Here is a 20,966-nt window from a genome sequence, read left to right on the forward strand (position 1 = left end):
AAAAATACAAAAAGATGTTTTCTTTAGATAGTGATAACTTAGACAGATGCATTTTACTTTCCTAGAAGTAATGGCATCTCTTTTCGTAGTCTGCATTCTCTCCTTTGCATCAGTAGGACTAGCTGGTAGAATTAGGGTTTGCTAGGGTTTGCGTTTCTTTTTGGCCTTCAGTTTCTTTTTGCAATTAGATTAGCTTCCTTCGAGTTAGATTTCATCCATCAATTAAAAAGCTTCTTCTAAGAGCTCATAGAAGTTGGCTTAAGCTCCTAGTGGACTTGTGCCAGCTGACCAAGTGACAGCTGCGGCAAGAGCTAGTACTTGTGCATACAACACCGTCGCTTCCAAGTTTGTTACGAACTACCGGGTTGATAAAACTAAAGAAGGGAGTTCCAGGAGTTGTAGCATTATTGCTACAATACTAGGGCCCACCATCTTTTTGGTGCCGTTGCCGGGGAAGCGTCAGAGTATTGGTGATTGTTGCTATTCTTCTATTTTCCACTACAACCTTCTGCTAAGTAGTTTATTTCATTTCCATTATGCAATTTCGTTTATGCAAAAGTAGATTAGCATTTCTTGCTTTCATAGATTAGCATTTCTCGCTTTCATAGATTAGCATTTCAATTCTGCAAGTTCATTTCTGCAAGCGTAGATTAGAATTTCAATTCTGCAAGCATAGCCTAGCATTTCATTCCTGTAATTTCATTTGAGCAACATAGATTAGTCCTTTCATGCTTTCATTTCAATTCTGCATTTTCATTTTAGCAAGATAGTTAGTTGCAGTTCAATCTATTTCAGTTTTGCATGTAGAAGTAGGAAAAAGAAAAAATCAACCAAAAAGATTTCATTTCATGTCTTGTAGGAGTAGAGATAAGTTAGAAAAATGATTGCACAACACCCCCACTGCTTCACACAGCCAACGTTCTCTCTTCTTCGATGGCTGTGATTAAAGAACCCCTGGGTGGACATCAAGGCATATTTAAAGAACCTCTAGGGGAGAAGAAGAAGAAAACATTCCTCTGGAGCAAATGGCTACAAGTAGAAATGTTGGGAGCAACATCTTGTCCAAAGATGAATTTGAAAATCAGATCAAAGATTTCAAGAGTGATATGAGGCAGTTTCTTGCCATGCAACTGGATACCTTGCGGATCCAACAGAAGCAAGAGGAAGCCAAGAGGGCTTTGGTCATTTTTTGTCCTAGGTGCACTAGAAAGCATCCTAGGAACGAATGTCCACTGTACTCCATAGAAGTGTGTTTTGTCTGTGAAGAATACCATCCTACAGATCAGTGCCCTTCCTTACCCAGATTCAAAGCTGCATATCAGAGAGCCAAAGGAGCCACTGAATCACTCTATTACATGAACCAAAGTTGGCCGCATGGACCTAGATCTTACCAGCAGGAACTGCAAGGGACACCTGAGACCTATTATGACCCCTATCAAGCCACTTTCATGCCTTCTTGGGGTCCCCCTGCTCATCCTTCCTGGTCTACACCTCCTCCTTGGTCATATCCTCCTTGTTCCTTCACAGATCCATATTATGCCCAACCAGTTGCTCATTCATTTCACTCTTATGCTCAGCCACAGCCTCAGTGGAATGCACCTTATCAGGAGTCGAGGCCCCAATACAACTCTCGTCCCGCTCAATTTCCTCCACCACCTGCTCATCCACAACCATCGCCTCCTCCTCCACCAAGGCAACCCCAAATGCCTACCCAACCACAATGCCATCCATCTCCATCTCAATTTCACACCTCCACTCAGATACCCGTACCACCATTTCCAAAACCATACCATGGAGCAGCTCAACCCAATTGCAAAGCTGAGGCACAACATATCCAAATGACTCCTCTTGAGCTCAATGATCTTCACCATAGCTCAGGAAAAGCATTGCAAAAAAGAGATCATCTTGAAAGCATTGAAGGATCACATCCAGCAAAAGAAGATTCAAAAGAGGAGATCAAAGAACCATGGGCTGCACTTGATGAAGAGAAGAGATCAGAATCAGAGATCGAGAAAGCCTCCTCATGGTTACCATCAAATCCTCCATGTACTCAAGAGAAAGATCAGCAAAAGGAGGAAGATGAGAAAGTCATGATAGAAGGTGACATGAAGAATGATCCAGATCAGCAAAAGGACCAAGGATATCAAAGCTATATTGAGACATGGTTCCAGACAGTCACTAAGTTGCAGCAGTACTCTCTTCCTCAACTATGTTTGATCCCTTCAAAGTCAAATCGTTTTGTCTCTAAAATATGGATACCTGTCAAAGCATGCATTTCGAGCCTTCACATCATCTTGTCTCTAATCTTGATGTGCACATGGCTCCATTGGAAGTATTCTTATACTTGAGAACGATTTTGTTTTTCAAGTAGGGTAGGGTAGAAAAAAAAAAAGAAAAAAAAAGAGAAAAAAGAAAAAGAAAAAATGAAAAAAGAGGAAAATAGAAATCTAAGGTGAAAACCTCCTCAGAGGCACCTTAGATTGGCTCATTGATTGAAAACCTCCATGAGGCGGTCAATGGGTTGGAAAAAAAAAGAGAAAAGAGAATAAGATCTTTGGGTGAAAACCTCCCTTGGAGGCGCCCAAGGCAGGCAATTAGGGTGAAAACCTCCATGAGGCGCCCTAGTTGTTTCTCAAAAAAAAAAAGAGAAAAAGAAAAAGAAAAATAAAGCTAATCTCCATTGAATAATTTCATGTTGTAGCAATGACATTGCAGGTTGCAAGAAGGACGTTTCATGACAGGAGGAGCACTCAAATCAAGGTTAAAGGAATTTTTCTTGTGCCTTCTATAGGAAGCTCTGTATTTCTACAGGAAACATCTTGTAGAACCTTTTTTACGAGCCAAATCCAATTTCAAAAGTGAATTTGATGGTGGGAATCTGTTGATTAGGCCTACAAGCACTTGTGTGTCCATCCCTTGCCTTTATCCATCATTTTTTCCACCTCATTGTGCTTCTCATTGTGCCTCTACAGGAACTTCCTGTAGAAATTGTGGGAAACTAGACATGGATTTCAAAAAGTGGTTTGGCGAACATGGTAGCTTCCTCAAGGGTTCATAAGTCCTCATGCAATCTTCCAACTCCTCCTCCATCATCTCCATACTTGCATCACAGCCCAAGCTCCGTTTTTCCTTCCATGCAAACATTTGCAAAAAGCCTTGAGGCAAAAATCCATAGAACAAAATTTGTTTTTGCCATAACTTGAAAACCATGCATCCATTTGACAAACCGTTTTATGGGGAATTGAACAAGGGTGATGGTAACATGCTTGTGCAGTTTCAGCCAATTCCGGTGCACGGTTTCCAAGAAATCAGCCTCCATCACCGTCAACCATTTTTTCATTTTCTCCATATCCATGCATTCGTTTTAAAACATGTTTCATGGGGAGATGCACATGGGTGATAGTAGCCTACCCAAGCAGTTTCAGCTGATTCCGATGCACGTTTTCCGAGAAATCGAGCTCTAAAATCTTCAGCCATGTTCCATTTTTCTCGAAATCCGTGCATCCATTGATCACAATTTTTCTATGGGAGATGCATAATGATGATAGGAACATGCTCACCAAGTTTCAGATCAATCCGGTTTACCGTTTGAGAGCAATGGCGAAAACAAGTTCTGGTTTTGTGACCATGCAGCAGCAGCAGCTTGAAGGTGCAGATCTGAACGTGGAAACAATTGCATGCAGCTCAGATCCGGCCAGAGGACACCTGCACAAGGAAAAGCAATCAAAGATTAGCAGCCAAGCCACATGCAATCAGAAAAACCAATGCATGCAGCAATGACAGGCCACAGCAGCTCACGACAGCCATTCAACTTCGAGGTATGTGACTGAAACTCATTCTTCTATTGCATAAATTTAATTTAAAAACTGTATGAATTAATGGGATGGTGGGATTAAGCCACGAATATAGCAAGGTTAAGTCAATTTCCTTCTCTAGCACTCAGCTGGAAGTCACGCAGTACGCATGGACAGCTGACTTACGTGAAAATTAAAGCAACAAGGAGTGTTGGTTGTTTAAACTTCAGTTCAATTCACGGCAGTGATTACAGGGGGAAAACACAGAGTTCAGGAACAAAACTTCTAGTTGCATGTGGCCACGTACACTTGGCCACTTCACTCCCTCACCACAAATCATGCCGTAATTAAAAAATGCTCGGCTGACTCTCACCATCCGCTGATTAATTTGCATTTGTGACATTCTTAGCTGAAGTATGCATCCTATGCTCCCACAATCGGTTAACCTATCAATCTCCATGGAGCTTTGTGGCCTGGTTCGAATTTCTCTAGTGTATCGGGCTCACTCAAAGGCAGAATAACATTCTACAGGAAACGGGTGGGGTCTCCTACAGGAAGTATGGCACAGCATTCTGGACCAGAGAAGCCCAGACTTTTCTTCATCGAATTTGGAGTCCCGAGAAAGGTAGGATCGAAAACACTCTTCCATGTATGATATACTCCAAAAGAGTGGTGAATTGAGTTGTTTTGAATTGGAGGGTGACCATGCATGAATTTGCTTGAAAAACACTTGCTAAGAGAATCTATTTTAATGCCTAAAACAAGAGGCATCACAGCAAATGGGTAAAGCAGATCTGAAGTAGTGTGCTCCCTCTACCCAGTCAGCAGGAATTAGAAACAATGGTTAAGAATGCTCCCTTTTATGCTGTAACTAAGGCACATAACAACCCTAGAAAATGTGCCCAGGCTTCTGGTTATAACTCCTATCAGATGTGCCTCATCTCCTGGTGTAGATATTGTGCTCGGTCTTCCAAAAAGCGCCTCATATGCTCCTCTTCAAACTGCACTCAAATACCATATAAATTGGTTAAAGAACTGCACCTAGACATGTGAAATCAGGGGCTACATGGACCAACATAAAAATGCCTTTCATTTTTTGATCTGGAACTGATGGGAAAACAACATCCACTTCTCTCAAAACAGTGTCTCTTCAACTTCAAATCTGCCCAATCATACAAGAACAACACCAATAAAATAAAATGCTCATATTTATGTTTTCTACATGTATTATAATCCACCATGACTGTTGATTTGTTTGCAGGGCTTGCACCATATGTATTGAAATATATGCGTTGGTTTAGACTCTGACTTTGATTCAAAAACAACAAAAAAAGGAAAAAGAAAAAAGGTCAAAAGTCTCATGGAAGTGCTCCTCTGTAAGCTGGTATAATTCTGCACCCTGTTCAAAATCTGATTTGAACTTTTTCAAATCTGAAATATCTCCCAGAATCTTCAAGGTGCCTTCCTATGCTGAACAAAACATCTCAGACATGTGGACTTATAAAAATTGGATTTTTCTTATTGTGTCCATCTGCTACTCGGGAATACTGCTACTTCATTTTCCAATATCACCCTATATATGAAGTTATTGTGTGCTGGAAAGAATGCCTCTGCAAAGATCAAAATGCACCTGCACTTAGAGGGGTATTTTATTGCAGCTTGAAGCTATTGACGTTGGAGCTCAGAATGATCATGCACAGCTGGCCCTACGAAAAGCTAGAGAAACTGAAAAAGGGTATAACACAAATGTTGACAAGCTAGCCATTGAATTAAGCGTAAAACAAAGTAGCATGGCAGAGCTTGAATGGTATAAAGAGAGATGGAAGAAGGTTCAGTTGCATGGCAAACATATCATAGTCCAAGGCCTCAAGTACCAGCCTCTACACCACCACCAATTTGTTTCTCAGCATATCCATCAGGCCTATCAGCATATTGATGAGCCTCGTCATTGAGTTTTTGGGAGAAAATCATGGCAGTTTTGGCTAATTAAGAGCAGGAACTTGAATGAGATAAGGAGGAGAGATCATAGGAGATAGATCCTCCTCATTAAATCCTCACTCATTCAAATATTACTTAATCAAATCGCACTAGCTCAGAGTTGCAAGCAGCCACGCTGAAAGGAGAATAGCCCACAGCCAAGCAGGATACAGTGGTGATGTCTGTTTGTACAGGAAGATAGAGGACTGTTTCTACAGGAAGACAGAGGACTGTTTCTACAGGAAGACAGAGGACTGTTTCTACAGGAAGCCAGCGAACTGTTTCTACAGGAAGTTTGAAAAGAGGGAAGCCAAAGGAGAAAACAGCCAAGATGTTAGCCAAAGAAGCCACCAGGGCCATCAAAGATGAGGAGAGAGATTGGTTGCTCAGAGGATGAGCAACACTTTCAGTAGGGGGGTGATGATGAGCCCCAAAAATGGACAATTATTTGGGCTCATTCAACCTCCTAATTTGACTTAATCCACCATTCTCATTAGTTTATTGCATGTTTTTGATTATATTTATGTTAATAGAGTGAATTTGGTTAGTCATTATGCCAACAAGTCTAATGGGTGCTTTGTGTAGCCTTTTTGGTCAACTTGGAGACAAAATTGAAGGTCTTAATGAGCACTTGGCAGCCAAATTCGTGGGAGAACAAGCTAGAGGATTTGTAGGAAGGTGTCCCCTTCATTTATGGGCCCTTACCTCGAATTCTCCACCATCAGCTCGGAGTTCAAGGGCCACCGAATCAATCAACACAAGGGCAGCCATGCAAGTCAAGTAGGACTGCTGTTAACTCCAAGTTTTGGGCAGCCGAGTCCCTAAATTCTAGGACTGTTGGGTCCTCAAATTGTATAAATAAGAGGGCTTAAGACCTCATTTCAGTTAGTCAATTTGGTTAGGCAGTTAGTCATTTTGTTAGCCAGTGGATGTTAGCTAGTTAGCCAGTAGATAGTAGCTAGTGGTTGGTCATTTTGTAGCTAGTAGTTAGCCAATGGTTAGTCATTTTTGTAGGCAGAAGATAGCTAGTTTGTATTTCGATTTTGAGGCAATAGATTAGCTTTTCTTTCAGTTCTCCTTGTGGACAGTTTTGATGTAACTCTTCATTTCTTGATCAATAAAGATGAATCCAGCTTTGCACCAGCTCTAAATCTCTCTTTGGAGGCTGTAGCTCTTGGGATTGGGCCCATCTCAAGCGCCCAGTACCTCCTTTGTTTATCTTTATGTGTGTTTGCTGCGTTCTTAAAATAAAATCTGCTCTTTAAATTTAAGTCTTGCTTCGTTATTTAGATTTCTTTTGATGGTTAAAGTAGTTGTTTATGTTTAGAAGATATTGGTAGGATAATAAGAGGAAAAAGCTCCAAAAAAGGGTCAGCAAACGCTTTTGGTTTCACCTCTTCCTTATTGGATTAGGGGCTGGAGTTGAAGTAACCATGTTGTCCCAAACAAAAACACTTTCTTTGCTTCACCATGCAATCATTAGTGTTTGAATCTCGTTCGTGGAACTTGATATCAGTTTGGATGCATGCTTAGGTTTATGATCACTTAGTTTCATAGTTCTTTCACATGGTTTCACTGCAAATAAACTTCTGTTCCTTTCCTTTTGCTGTTAGGTCAGATTAGAGTGAAGTAACTAGGTCATAGGTTTTATAACTAGATCTTTGTTTTCTTGCATGTCTTTATTTGTTCAGTTTGAAAAACTACTTGCAGAGTACCTGCTATCCTTCCTTACCTGCCCATACTCCATCCAACCTACCTGCTTCATCCTTCACTTATAAACCGTACCTCACATTTGCCTCATCCGCTTACTTTGCCATGATTCTCATCTTCTTGTGCAACATCGCTTCATCCATCCTTGAACAAATCCAATTGCTCCTGAGCCTCATCCACCAAGTCCTAGACCTCTTCACACCCCTATTTCACCTCCATACTCATTCCTCCATCTTTTTCCCTCCATCCATGCTCCAAAATCCCATTTCGAAACATCCTGTAGAAGAATTACAGAACATCCTGTAGAAACCCCTGCAGACTTCCTGTAGAAGTTCATAAACACGGTTGCATGGCATCCGGACTTTGTGAAACTCTCGGAAAGAATGTTAGGGATCCCTTAGACCCTCTCTATACCTTCCTAACCTCTTCCATGCATTTCTCCTCCTTGATCCACCTCTGCACAGTGAAAAGCCAGTTAAAAGCACATGCATGATAATTCTAATAACTTAATCAAAAATACAAAAAGATGTTTTCTTCAGATAGTGATAACTTAGATAGATGCATTTTACCTTCCTAGAAGTAATGGCATCTTTTTTCGTAGTCTGCATTCTCTCCTTTGCATCAGTAGGACTAGCTGGTAGAATTAGGGTTTGCTAGGGTTTGCGTTTCTTTTTGGCCTTCAGTTTCTTTTTGCAATTAGATTAGCTTCCTTCGAGTTAGCTTTCATCCATCAATTAAAAAGCTTCTTCTAAGATCTCATAGAAGTTGGCTTAAGCCCCTAGTGGACTTGTGCCAGCTGACCAAGTGATAGCTGCGGCAAGAGCTAGTACTTGTGCATACAACACCGTCGTTTCCAAGTTTGTTACGAACTACCGGGTTGATAAAATTAAAGAAGGGAGTTCCAGGAGTTGTAGCATTATTGCTACAATACTGGAGCCCACCACATTGGCCTCTGTAGCTCGTTAAAGTGACCGGAAGTGCTATCCCTCTAGATTTTAATCTTTTTGGACCTGAGGGATTATTACACAAAAAGATCGAGCGCTTGTTTTGTTCGGCTCGTTAAAAGTACCGAAAATTCATCCCTTCTGTATTGTTTTATACTTTTTCAGACCTAAGGGATTAGATGACGAAAAAGGATTTTTGGAGTTTCCTTTATGTCCCTTTTTAGACTCTCTAAAATTGAAAAGGACCGAGTTATCTTTGTCGTTAAACTCGTTAAAACCTAATAGCGACAAACTTGTCCATAACAGACAAGAAAAAGTTTCACTATCGCTAGGCTCGTTAAAACATAGTGATGGGTTTGCCCAAAGGGAAAATTATAGAACAAGAATATGTTATCCTTCTCAAGCTTGACAAAAATAAAGAGGTACTAGTCAGCAATGACTGGGGAAAAATTGGGAAGAAAACTTGAAGAAACTTTGTTAGTAGCAAGTCGCTCTTGAACATGACACTTTCACTCCGCATCCAAGTCGGGTTGCGTTGTTTCATTCACCGGTCACATCACCATGGTCACATCACACCATCCACATTTGGGGTTAATGCTACCAATCCATCATGTCAGTGTCTCCGATATGTTCAAGAGAAGTCACTCAGAGAATTCACCTATGTCTCACCCACTGCAATACATTTACACTCCATTCTTTCATGACCGCCACCCTGAACCTTATATCACCAGATCGTTTTCACCTCCATTAAAATCATTTGCTCCGTTCCGTGTCATTGATGTGGGATTCATTAAGGCCCTCCTATGATGGATCACTTCTTGTCGACATCAGATCATTATCCAAGAAGTCGATCTAGGAACACCCATTTCAGTACTTTGAAGCTCGCATGCCTCAATGGAAAGTTTCTAACTTCCGGCGATAGGTTTACATCAATGGAATTCGACCAAAAGATTTTGCGTGGTGTTCGACGCCAAGTCCCTTATTCACACCACGTGAATTGTACTACAGTACCTTGAGGATCATTATCATTATTAGTGATTCCTCTCGCGCCTGTTAACAGCTTACATCATTGGCTGGTAATCATGCGATGTCTTTCCATGTTCGACTCCAGAACATCTCTCACATGGATCGACTTGTACTTTGAGTGAAGATCGAACAAGACTGAAGACCCCGAATCTAGTTTCATCCATCTGGGTTGCGATATATATTCAGGAAAATAAAGACATCAAATGTACATCATTGCTGCACAGATAATCATCCAATCTAAGGGATGATGTCTCTACCAGAATCATCAGTCTACACTCAAACGATTGTCTGTCCTATGTACATGAAAATGAATTTATAAAGCTCAGCATGGGAATGCCTGCCTTAGCTAGATCATGAAAATATTATGAATATAATGTATTTTATTATATCTTATTACAGGTCGCCTTCCAGCTTGAAAAAACTTCGGACCCTCATGATAAAGAATTTCACCCGACATCAAAAGATTAATGACCTCATGCTTTAGGGGGCAACTGTTATAGACATTTTTTGGCATTGCAACCGCAATCAAACATGTCCATAAACCAAGGGCTCCTAATTCCCGAAAAGTGTTGTTTCATACCCTAAAGGAACAAGGTCAGCTGATTACATCATCTCCCAGAAGTTCTCCATGAAAAACTACTCAGAACTGGTCAAAACTGGATCATCTCACTTGCTCCATGGCCAGGGTGCGATGCATCTCACCTTGTACACACGGGAAGTGTGATGCATTGCAAAAAGCCCTTCTATGGGGTGTGATGGATGAGAGTAGACAAATGGCAGAAGCAGTTAGCTAAGTGGATGATCTTGGAATCTTCCAGAAACTTCTCCTAGGACACTTGCCTCTCATAATCGCCCAAGGATGAGTAAGAGATCAATGAGATCTCTAAGTGGAATCAAGAACGATCAGAGAGAAGACACTAATCAAAAACCCAGAGCTGACTCACACCTATGCAAATATCTATATATAGATCTCTCATCCCATAGATCCGGGGATTGGAGGCTGGAATTTTGCATCTTGTAAGGAATTGTTGTTGGTTTCTTGAGGCAACATCATAGTGTTGGGTGATCTAAGCTTTTCATGAGGTGAAGAAGGGCTCACTTGCTGAGAGGATGATGCTGGGTCAGAATGATTGGTTGTAACTCTCTTGGCTCTTTCTTGATTATCAATAAAGCTATTCAAGTTTTCCTCCATACTCTTGTGTGATTTATGTTTTATGCATTTGTATGGTCAATTTACATCTGATCCTAGATTGTTTATGATAATAGATCCATTTTCTCGTATAGTGTTTTGCTTCTTTGATTCTACAGGTACTCTGTGAAGCTAGGTATATAAGAAAGCAAGTAGCAAAGGACTATCAGAAGAGTGATGAATCGAGCAAGGAACCAAGCACAAGATAGAGGTTGGTCTCCTTTATTCTTCTCTCATCTATGTTTCATAAAGGAAAACGAAAGTAGTTTTACTTTGTTTGTTTCTAAGGTAGCTACCAGCCTTAGTGGGATTAGCAGTTCTGCATAGACACTTTTCCCTGTAATAGTCAGGTACACCAGCCACTAAGGGTACAGAGCTGCTAGGTACCAGGGAGTAATCTGGGGTGCAAAAGGACAGCTAGTCCACTATGACTATCTTTCCATCTAAGGGAAATAGGATGATACAGAAGACCGAAGACACAATGGCATTCATGGCATAAACACAATTGCAGCCCAAAAGAAAATTATAGTCGAGTTTATGATCCACGACTTCGATATCCACCGTTACTGTTTTCCCACCCAAGGTGATGGGATAGCTAGCTAGGTAACCTTTTGGGATGAAAGTGTGGTCGTCAAAAGCTTTAAGGGAATTCGACAACAGGGATAGGGTTGGAGAACCAAAAGCGAGCCAACATGAAGCCGACATGACTTAGGTAGAAGCACCTTCGTCGATGACAGTTCTATGTATACCTTTACCTTTCGAAAAGATTTACACCTGAAATGCAAGATGGTGAGAAAGGGGAGGTTTACACTTTTCCACATCGAAAATTGCAAGCATGGAATTGTGTGGGTTGATACAACCAATGGCCTAAAGCAAAGCTTTCCTTTGTGCTAGACATGTTTGTAATACTTCGAGCACCAACATAGCCAATGGCGCTTGCACCAATTCTTATACAATGTTGTAGTTTTGGGTGGCACGTGCAGATGTATTGTGCATTATGCATCAAAGTGCCCCTTTAGGAGGGCGAATCACAAGGTCAACAATCGGCCTTTTTATATGCAAATCGTTAGGTGGTGGTGGGTTTTGAATTGAGGAAGGTTCCTTTGAATGAGCAACAGGAGCTCCATAATATTTGGCTCTGGTTTGTAGATCTACCATTTCAAAGGTGTAAACAGGAGAAGATCCTTCACCAGCTGAAGGATGTTGTGAACCACCGTTGCCCCCTTGCAGGGGTTGGGGTTGGTTTGCAATGAGGTGTTGCTATTGCTGAGCAGGGAAAGGATTATTAAGGACAACGGGGGTCCTACTAGTATCCTTTTTATGAATGAAATCTGTTCATTATTGAAGACACGGGAAACAATAGGTCATGTGGTCTTCAACACAAATTTTTCAAGGGAATTTGATGGGTTTATCATTTCCATCGTCAGGAGGTACAGCGGCCTTCTGCTTTGGGTTTTTATGCTTTGTTGACTGCTCCTTAGAAGGAGCGGTCTTTTTCTTATTCTTCTTGTTCTTACCACTGGGTTTTTGCATAGGCTGCACAGAGTTTATCATGATGGTAGGAAGAGCAGTCCATTTGGTAGAGGGGTCCACTAACATCTGGGCAATGTGACTGTTGAGTTGTTTTACAGCAGTCCCGGAGGTGGTGTCGATAATCCCATTGGCGTGCGCTCTAGGGTGTTGAGTAGCGGAAGCATTGTAGTTGTGAGGGGCATCAGGGATTACATCGTAAAGAGTGCCAAATTGTGAAAATATGATATCTAAATGCTGGGCACGACGTATGGATTGGTCTTTTGTGACCGCACCACCTAAGGTGACATCTTTAGCGATTTGAGGGAGTAGGGACTTGCAGAATCAGTCTACTAAGAGATATTACGGGAGGGGAGCTTTGACTAACCTCCGCCTACGTCTCCATTCATGTATATGATCAGAGATGTGGGTGGTTGTATCTTGATGTAATGAAGTGAGGAGATTTGTCCCAGTCTCATAGCGGATGGGTAGCTAGAAGTGCTTTAAGAATTCCAATGCTAGAGCATCGAAGGTATTTACTGATGCATGTGGTAACTCAATGTACCACTTGGCTGCGTTGCTAGTGAGGGTGCGGGGAAAAAGACATAACCGAACACTATCGTCCACCATGGAGTTGGAAACACACCAAAGATGACAGGTGGTGAGATGGGTGCCGACATCTTCCCCTTGTTTCCCTTCGAACTTCTAGATGTCTATTGGTATTTTATGCAGGATTGGCAGCCAAAGTAAGTTATGGTAGATAGGGTCATTTGTACTTTTGTACAAGTTGGGGATATCCAATGTTGCCAAGAAAGGCAAAATGTGTGGTGCCCCCGACTCGGACCAAGGCGATGACATATGACTTGAGGAGCCTTGCGGTCCTCCCATCATTTGAGTCCTAATATTATACATAGGTTGTGTGGTATAGTAGTTGCCTTGGGGTATGGCATTGTAGTGTGGATTTCCATGGGGAATGTGATGTTGGGGTATAGAATTGCCCCTAGGATAAGCAGTGCCACCTTGACTCATTTGAATTTGTGAGTAGGGTGCTCCCATGGATTGGTTGGGACCTCCTTGAGGAGTCCCACCCTCCATCAAAATAACCATATGTCCTTGATTGACATAAGGAGTGCTCATGTCAATCAGTGACTAACCATGCATGCCTGAAAATGGAGGGGGAATTGTTACGTTCTCGACCGGTATATGCATATTGGGAGTGCCGCCAGATACTTGAATCTGGGGGGTTGAACTGTACAATGGCTGCCAACAATATTTTTGGTTGAGGGGATCCACACTAACCGTGCTATATTGAGCATTATATGGAGCACTATATGTAGCGCTTGTCGAAGGTAAAGAGTTTGACACTAAAGGGGTGGAACCTGACATAGGGTGGGTGCCACTCGTGGAGGGTGTCATATGAGGGTTTGCACCTGGGACAAACAGGATAGTAGGGTTTGCCATCAATGGTGTGGTGGTGACTATCGACTGGGGAAGTGGTGGGGGACCAAAAGTGTCCACAAACTTCCACAACACGTTAGTCATTGACGAGATGGATGGAAATGTTCCAACTAAAGAAACAGGTAGTACAGGTGCCACGGGAACTGAGAGTGGGTCCAACGGATTCGTGAGCGGAGGGTTAAAGGGAGGAAGAAATCCTTTGGCAAACTTGAATTGTCAGTTGTCCAAACAGATTCCGTGTGAGATCTAGGAATTGATTTACCAAAGATGGGGAATTCGGTTCACTGGAGCTTGACAGATCTTCCACAACGAGTGGAGGAAGTTCTAACAATCACCTAGATTGACGACGAGGGTCGGATGTAGCCACGACGACTATTAATTTTTATCAATAAATTTTATCGTGATATTTGTTAAAGTCTCAATGATAACACACGGGTACCTAAAAAATATAAAAAATACACTAAGTTGATCAATCAGTAGATAGAGGGAAATGACCCTGTCTCATAAGCACAGATCACTGGAGATGAAACCCAATATCAAAATGAATAACAGAGAGGGCTAGCCAAATGTATAGTTACAGTTACTCCAGAGCTTCGCCTAAACCTCAGATTGAGGGACCAAGTACTCTTGTGAAGATGAGCACCCTCACAAAAACTAAAGACAGAGTAGGTCCGTCTGTGTTAGGTACTAGGGCAACCCACCCCAGTCACCTTGTGTAAGTCCCTAAAAGTTTGGAAACTAAGGGTGCCTCAGATCACAAACACTACTGGGGGGGACATAGTTGCAGACAATACGCTGTGTGGGCAAGATACCTGAGTCCTCGACTCAACTCCGAAATCTGTGAAGTGATTCCAAATACACAAAATACCCAAAGGAGTTGTAAGAGAATGCGAGCTACCTTCACTTACAGGCTGATGTTGTCTCGTATTTAGCTCTGCTTTGACTTGAGTGGTCCCAATAGTATGAGTGCAGAAGGAATTTTCTCTCTTTTAATGACACTAGTTTTGGTTTCTGATCTTGGGCAATTTACTCACACTGCCTATCCCAAGATCCTAGCCTAAACTAATGTTTGTTTGCTCAATAAAGAGTTATTAATTTATTTTAGGTAAATTTTATGTGTACCTTTTTATTGTATTTAGTAGGGGAGTTGACGTATGAAATTTGATGGGACTTTGACTAAAAAATCATGAAGAAGACAATGCTTAAAAAATATTCAATTTGATGAAAACAAGCAGTATTCTACAGGTGAGAGTCTTTCACATATCTTGCTAACAAAATGAAACTGCAGATCCTTTTCAGTTCATGAGTAGGCTTCCCATCCCTTTGAGTTTATAGAAATAGCTGTATGTCAAGATTTGGGGGACTAACGCTCTGTAGCAGTGGCCACAGAGAGTTACTGGGTCCACCAACGCTATGTTTGTGTAGACACGTAGCTTTATAAATCATTGTGCAGTCTGCTAACCTGCATTAATGTGGGAATAGGGCTCAAACTTTCAGGATTAGATTCGAGGATGAATATATGAAGGCATAATGTAGCAAGGCTTTGGTGGGTCAAAAAGGGAATACATATGTATAGGGAGGTCTTAGAAGGAGGAGGCAACTGAGAACTGTTTGGGTAAACCGGGAACTAGATGTATAGTCCCCAGCAGAGTCACCAATTCTTCTATAGGATAAAATGCACAATGTATGGAGAATGGAGATACCCTCAAGGGTCTTCCCGAAACCCTTGGCAGACTGTAAGATTACCTGCAGCCATCACAAAGTTACATGCATGTCCATAAACATTAACTAACTATCAAAGAAAAATAGATGGATTACCTCAAGCCTCCATGTAGATTTGTTGGAGAGAACAATGTAGCTAGGTGGAAGTCCCCTGAGCCAGCTCCAGGTCAAGTCCTGCACATAGAAGAGACAAGCATAATCACATCATACAACCTTGATAACTAATACATGAATACATAAAAGACATCTAGTTACACATAACTAAGCTACTCATGTTAAAACGTATTGGACAAACAAATAAATGAATGATAGTACTAACACCACGGAGTAGACAGTACAACTACAGTTCTATATTAATGTTAGAAGAGTGATTACAACCATGTATTGCATCAGCCTTCCCTTACCCCTCCAGCTTCTCTCTCTCTCTCCCTTCTTACGGACTTCTAATGCTTAGATTTGAGACTATGCTCAACAATCAAGTAAGCTATCCTTTCAAATGATCGGAGCTCTATCACTATAGCCCTTGTTATGAAACCATCTCAAGAAAAGATAGAAAAGAGAGATCAACGCCTTAGAATTCAGCCTCTTCGAGGGGGCAACCTCCTTTACATTACATAAATGAACAATTCTTGGATGATACAAATGAAAAAACCTCCTTTCTATATATAGGAGTCTAAGGAGTCACAATATAATCCAACCGACCTAACAATAATAATATAAAGCCACAAAAATAACAATAGAGGGATTCTATGGGGCACAGAAATAACAATATGGGGGTAATAGGGGCACAACAATATAAATAAGGGGTATAACTACAATAGTAATGGGGTAATCACTAGTATTATAGGGACCCAACATGCCCCTCTCCTTCAAAAAAGTGTTGTCCTCAACGCTTGAGCAGTTCTGGATACTTCTGCATAAAATTCTCATCCTCCCATGTGGAATCTTCAGCGGATAAGTTCTTCCACTTGATAAGATACTCTGAAATTGATCGATTTCGTAGCTGTCGAGTTCTTGTTTCTGTGACTGCTTCCGGTTCCAATATAATTTTTCCTTCCTCGTCAAGTTCTGGCAATATTGTTTGAACTGGGAGCTTGTCACCTATAACCTTCTTTAAACATGAAACATGGAAAACTGGGTGCAATCGAGAAGCTGCAGGAAGCTCCAATTTGTATGCCATAGTACCAATCTTTTCCAACACCTTGTACGGACCATAATACTTTGGTGATAATTTATTATCCTTCTTAGCTTGCTTTAGGGACATTTGCTTATATGGTTGTAGCCGTAGGAATACCCAATCACCTACATCAAAACTTCTTTCACTGCGATGTTGATCTGCCTGTTGTTTCATTCTATTTTGTGCCAACACGAGGTTATCCTTTAAGAGTTGGAGGACTTGTTGTTGATGTTCGATGTGATGTTCCACTGCCTGAACCTTAGAATTTTCTCTTAAATATGATGTGATGGATGGTGGTTGATACCCATAAAGTGCCATAAATGGGGTCATTTTTGTTGCTGTATGGAAGGAAGTGTTATACCACCATTCAGCCAGAGGCAACCATTTGACCCATTGTGTCTGTTTATCAGATACAAAGCAACGAAGATATCCTTCCAAACATTTGTTTACTATCTCAGTTTGCCCATCAGATTGAGGATGATAAGATGAGCTATGAGCTAACTGAGTACCAAGACAAGAAAATAATTCTGTCCAAAAATTTCCAGTGAAAATGGGATCTCTGTCACTTACAATAATCTTTGGGTTTCCATGTAGCTTTTGAACTGTTTCCATAAATGCAGTAGAAACTGTACTGGCTTTAAATGGATGTGATAATGCACAAAAGTGTGCATACTTGGTAAGTCTGTCAACTACCACCATGATGACACTCTTTCCCTCAGACTTGGGTAAACCTGTGATAAAATCCATTGAAACCTCCTCCCAACGTTGGCTTGGAATGGATAAAGGTTGTAATAGACCCGGTGTCTTAATTGTTTCAACTTTATTTTGTTGGCAAACCAAACATTCCGCCACAAACTTTTGAATATCTGATTTAAGGCCATCCCAAAAAAATTCCTTCTTAACCCTGTGGTAAGTTTTTAAAAATCCTGAGTGCCCTCCTAAGGGAGAAGTGTGCAATTCCATAAGAATCTTTTGTTTTAGCTGGGAATTCTTACAGAGGTATAAGCGATCTTTGTACCATAACGAATCATTTTTCCAGCTAAATGTATCAGAAGTACTGGAATCTTGTTGTAGCTTTCGAATAAGTGCCCACACTTCTTCGTCATTCTTCCATTCCTCCTTTGCTTCGTTTATCCAATCTGGTTGGATAATAGAAATGGCACACAACAATGCTTCCACATCCTCATCCTTTCTTGAGAGTGCATCTGCCACCACATTTTGCTTCCCTTTTTTGTAGATGATTTCAAAGTCATAACCCAACATCTTTGTGACCCACTTTTGTTGCTCTTCAGAGGATAATCTTTGTTCTAAAAAGTATTTAAGGCTATCATGATCCGTTTTTACCTTGAAGTGTCTTCCCATTAGGTAGGGTCGCCATTTCTTAAGTGCATGGAGTATTGCCAACATTTCCTTCTCATAAATAGCTTTGCTTAAAAACTTTCCCTTGATTGGACGACTTTCAAAAGCAATGGGTCTTTCATCTTGCATTAGAACAGCACCAATTCCATTTCCTGAAGCATCACATTCCACAATAAAGGTTTTTGTGAAGTCCGGTGTAGCTAAGACCGGTGCTTGGCACATTGCCTCTTTAAGATGTTTAAAGGCCTTTGTTGCTTCCGGAGTCCATGAAAATGAATCTTTCTTCAATAATGTTGTTAGAGGTGCTGCTATTCTCCCATAATTCTTAACAAACTTGCGATAATACCCTGTCAACCCAAGAAATCCTCGCAGATGCTTTATGGATGTGGGGATTTTCCATTCCTTAATGGCTTTAATTTTGCTAGGGTCTACCTTAACTCCTTCATGAGATACAATATGACCCAAATATTCCACCTCCTGGACTCCAAAGAAACATTTGGATCTTTTTGCATATAATTGTTTCTCCTCCAATAGTTGTAGCACCTTGTCAACATGTTCAACATGATCCTTCCAAGACTTGCTGTAGATTAGTATATCATCAAAAAATACTAACACAAATTTTCTAAGGAATGGTTTGAAAATTGAATTCATCAAACCTTGAAATGTTGAAGGTGCATTGGTAAGGCCAAAAGGCATGACCAAAAATTCATAATGACCCTCATGAGTTCTAAATGCCGTTTTTGGAATGTCTTCAATCTTCATTCTGATTTGATGATATCCTGAACGAAGATCCAACTTGGTGAAGTAAATTGATCCATGCAATTCATCCAGTAATTCATCAATGACAGGAATGGGGAACTTATCTTTAATAGTGAGCTTGTTGAGCTCCCTATAATCTGGACACATGCGCCATGATCCATCCTTCTTGTGCACCAATACTACTGGAGCTGAGAAAGAACTTTGACTCGGTTGAATTATACCAGCCTCTAGCATTTCTGCAACCATACGTTCAATTTCACTTTTTTGGACATATGGATATCTGTACGGCCTGATGTTTGGAGGAACACTTCCTGGAATCAGATGAATAGCATGATCATGATCACGCATAGGTGGGAGACCTTTGGGAGTCTCAAATACCTTGGAATGATTGTCCAGGACTTTTTGGAGATCTGGAGAAATAGATGATTCCAATGTGGAAACATCTAGCGAACATAATTGTGCAATTACACCTCTTTGCTCCTTTTTTAGAAGCTTTGTCATGCCATTAGAGCTGATTATCTTTCCTGGTTTCCCTGCAATACCCCTTAATTCAACTTCCTTTCCTTCCACAGAAAATTTCATGAAAAGTTCTTGAAAATTAAAAGCTATTGTACCCAAGGATTGTAGCCATTGGACTCCTAGTACAACATCAGCACCTCCCATTGGAATGGAAAGCATTGGGCTAGTCAATACATATTCTCCCATGGATAGCTTGATATTATGGCACTTTCCAGAACAATTTATTGTTCCTCCATTTGCAATCATCACTTGACACTCTGGTGCTGGATATAGGAAGCAATTCAATTCTTTTGCTACCCTACAATGAATAAAATTGTGGGTGCTTCCTGAATCAATCAACACTATTACCTTTTTCTTCTTGATTTGTCCTTCTATCTTGATGGTTTGAGGAGTGGTAATTCCTGCCAATGCATTACAAGATATGGTCGGATTTATTTGTTCTTCATCTAGGCTTTGTTCCTGGAATATATCCTCTTCTTTTGACCTTTCTTGCTCCTTTTCTTCTTCCTCTTCACAATCTATGTAGAATAATTTCTTCTCAGCACACTTATGACCTTTTGTGTATTTGCTATCACAATTGTAACAAAGCCCTTTTGCTCTTTTTTCTTCCAATTGTTGTGGTGTCAACCTTGTAGGTTGTGGAAGACTATGGGCAACAACACTTCCTTCTTTATAGTTGTGAATGGTATGCTTCCTAGTTGCCATAATTTTGCTTTCCATTTTTCTTGCTAACCTGAATGCCTTCTCTAATGAATCAGGTTCCCAAAGGCGCACATCATGTTGGATATTATCCTTTAAAGACCCTATGAACACATCAATCCTATGCTCCTCTGGAATATCTTTTACCCTTATGTTCAATTTTTGGAACTCCTCAATGTGCTCCATTATTGAACCCTTTTGTTTGAGACTTATCAATTGGCTAAAAAAAGTGTTGCTTTTTGTATCCTCATAATGTGCTATCAATTCTTCCGTAAAAATTGCCCAAGTGATAAATTGTTTACGAGAACAAAGCCATTGATACCATACAAACTGATTTGGTTCCAAATATAAAGTTGCCATACGTACCTTTTGTGTGTTTTGCACATTATTGAGATCGAAGAATTGCTCCATCTGTAATATCCATGTGGCGGGATCCTTGCCATCAAACTTCCTCATATCGATTTTTGGAATATGGTGATTCTTCGATCCAACATTAGCGTCTATGGAATCATGATTAACATTTCTTTTGTTCTCATCATGAGTTTCCTTTACTACCTTTTCACCATTAGTAAGTATTTCTTGTAGAAAATTAGTCAAATCTGTCTTCAAATCTGCCATGCCTGTCTTCAAATTTGTGTTCAAATCTATCTTCAAATTGTCCATCTTAGCTTCCATGCCATTCATATTAGCTTCCATGCCATTTATCTTAGATTCCACGCCATTTATCTTAGATTCCACACCACTTATCTTAGCTTCTGTTAGCTTTTGTGAGCGTGACATTTGTTGCACTTGTTCTTGTAATTTTGATATATCATGTAGCATTTCTTCCTCTTCTTCATGAGTCATGCTAGAGCTTTCAGGTTCCTTACTAGGTGTTTGCATTTTCTTTCCTCAGGGCATCAGTTACCGATAATAATGCTTTACTATGCCCTTTGAATTCCGTTAAACCAATCTTACAAAAAAAAAAAAAAAAACTACACACCTTTTTTCACTTTATAGAAGCCTGATATTGAATCTGATGTATCTCTGTAATTTCGGATCATCCAATTCTAAAATTGCCACCTGTAGTAGCCTTCTGCGTCCTCTTTCCAATGCCACAAGTCTGAGCCAAATTGGATTCTCCA

This window comes from Pinus tabuliformis, chromosome 6 (genome assembly GCF_031772625.1).
Source record: "Pinus tabuliformis cultivar Carrire ecotype Pingquan chromosome 6, CPIR1, whole genome shotgun sequence".
NCBI classification, from domain to species: Eukaryota; Viridiplantae; Streptophyta; class Pinopsida; order Pinales; family Pinaceae; genus Pinus; species Pinus tabuliformis.